The sequence below is a fragment of the Stegastes partitus genome, unplaced genomic scaffold (genome assembly GCF_000690725.1).
Source record: "Stegastes partitus isolate 25-593 unplaced genomic scaffold, Stegastes_partitus-1.0.2 Scaffold549, whole genome shotgun sequence".
Taxonomy (NCBI): Eukaryota; Metazoa; Chordata; class Actinopteri; family Pomacentridae; genus Stegastes; species Stegastes partitus.
Window position 1 is genome coordinate 318,008 of NW_007578280.1, and position 2,747 is coordinate 320,754.

A 2,747-nucleotide genomic window follows, 5' to 3' on the forward strand; every position below is an offset into this window, starting at 1 on the left:
ACACATCAAAGTGGTGAAGAAATGGTTCCATCAGGCTGGAATGAAGGTTCTAGACTGGTCTCCCCAAAGTCCTGATTGGAACCATCCAGAACCTGTGGACTGATGAAGAAACAAGTCTGAGTCAGAAAGACGACAAGTTTAGTTGAACTGCAGCGATTCTGTCCAGAGGAGTCAGAGATGAACCAGAAGCTTCTGGACAACAAACAAAACGCCAAACTGAGGTGAAAATGACCAAATGACATTTAACCAAATTAACATTTCTGTATATGTATTTTTTGACCCAGCAGATTTTGTCATATTTCTAGAAGACATTTAATAAATCCATGAAAGAAACAAAATGCATGGTTGCTTTTTGTGACAAAGACGCATGAGTTTCAGTGATTTGTTCATAGAAAATTAAGAGTCATAGGAGTCATTCTAAAAACTCAAGACTGCCATGATGTACGTGATCTTTACAAGCGTATGTAAACTTTTGTTCACGGCTGTATCTTGAGCTTAAAGGTCATCTGACCGCCGTCGTGTTCATCTCTTCTGTTGAAACATGAAGCTGGAGAATTGTGATGACAGTGTTTCCACAAGGGTAGGACAGGTAACGGCTAATGACAGGCCATCCTGTTGGGCTGCAGGGCACATGTGTCCTCTCTGCCTCATAATCCAGGAGAACAGACATTCACATGCGTGGAAGCTCACTCATGTTCATGTATGAACCATGTCTACACATGTACACAAAGTATTTACAGGCCTGCATGTGGCACCACCTTTTTCCTGCCTAAATGCAGGCAGCCATCTGTTTCCAGCTACTCACTAATATACGAAGGAAATGAAAAACAATCAAAAGGGCAGTTCCTATCTGTCCTTGTGTTCAGGTATGTCTCCAAGAAAACCATTTGAGTGTGACAGTGACGCAGCAGCAGAGATCGTGCTGCTGGTGGACGGGTCCTGGAGCATCGGACGCACCAACTTCAGACGGGTCCGGGACTTCTTGGAGGGCCTGGTGACGCCTTTTCACATCGGGCCAAACCACATTCAGATCGGTGAGTGTGGAAGGAGAGTGAGGTGGTGACGCTGTGGGTTGTATCCATGTAGACAGGATCCCACAGTGGATTTCCTTTGTCCTCGGTCCCTTTAACGTCCTTATTTGTGGTGCACACTGTTAAAGATGTGGTGACTTTCATGCACACTTTTATTTTTGTGGTCCCATTTCCAGGCTGGTCTTTCAACTACACAAACCAAAGTAAAAAGTTGTACTCTACTATGATACTTTATAGTTTCTAACAAGATTTTATCACCGTCTTTTTTTTTTTTTTTGGCACGTCATTTGTGAGGAGGCTGCCAGGAAACAAGAGTTTATTTGGCATATGCTGTATATTTGGCTGCTCTGCATGTTCAGCTTGTTGTTCTGATGCAGCGTGATGATGCATTTAATTTTAGTACATTAGGGTTTTTTTTTGCATTTTGTACATTAATCATAACCGAAACCAGATGTTTTTCCACTTTTCTGTGATCTGAAAATGGTTTATCAGCATGAATTAAAACGTGTTTTCAACCAGCAATATATATATATATATTTAATAATGTATAATTTGTCATAGAAAAACTGAAGTTTACACTTTGCACTGCAGTTTGTGATACATTCCTACTTCCAGTGCAGCCAGAACGTTANTAACGTTGGAACATTAGATTTTCTTTCAAACCTTATTTAAATCTGTAGGTAATGTTGTGAGAACGTTCCCTGCTTGCTGCCAATTCACACCCAACCTCATCAATGTTAGGGTCCTAAACACCTAAATATGACAGAAAATATGAAAGCAGAGATTCAGGGAAATGTGGACGATTTTAAACCTTTAATCAGATCATTTTAAAGAATCCAGCAGCAGCAGTGGTTCTTGTTGCAGTGTGTACGAAGTGGAACTTTGCCGTCTTGCTCGAGCTAAACTGGCTGATCCTATCAACCCTGCATGAGCAGATACAGATCTATGGTGTCAGTTTTGAAACCCAGCAACGCTCTGTGTTCACCGGCGTTCTGTAGCCTCCAGCCATGAAGTGAAAAACCTGCAACACAAGTCTCCGGGGCACATTTTCATCTCTGTGCTCTGATCTTCAGCGGCCCTCTGTCATTATAACGCTATCTGACAGAGAGGCGGTAAAGGACAGAAACGTTGCCAACACACACATACAAACAGGCAAATACACCATCCGACACTTTGACGTGATGATGGATGGTGGGCAAGGCAGGTGGGGGCAAGCTGTATCTGTCGGAAAATGTTTACTTGTTAACGAGGAAATAAGGTTTTTTTCTCACTTTGCCCTTTGATACTCGGAAGATCAGATCAATCTCATGTCAACAGAAGTTTCCTGTCATGTGGCGCCTCAACCGGTCCCCTGAACAAATCTTTGCTTATCTTCTGGTTATCCCACCCATTCGCTTGTCATTTCCCTGTTTTCCCTCCAGAGCCTCCAGCTCCAGAAACCCCCGCTCAAGTCCCCGATGAGGCCCCGGAGAAAACCAGCAAAGAGAAGAGAAAGAGGAAGAAGGAAAAAGAGAGAGATCGTTCCAAAGCGGAGAACAAGGAGGAACAGGGGACGACTCAGGGGAAGGTGGCTGAGGACAAACCCCGGAAGACGCCCTTCACTACGCAGCCGGTCACAGGTAGCAGCTGTACTGCAGTACTACAAAAACATGACAGAAGATCTGAGAGACATTCGTTACTTTAATGAACCAAAACACAACAGTGGAAGCAAGTTAT

General features: G+C 43.4%; 1 protein-coding gene across 1 annotated transcript in view; it reads left to right on the forward strand.

The window, feature by feature from the left end:
• LOC103362022 (collagen alpha-1(XIV) chain) overlaps positions 1–2,747 on the forward strand; it is a 54,618-nt gene that overhangs the window by 20,919 nt on the left and 30,952 nt on the right. The gene's annotated exons all lie outside the window — the stretch shown is intronic.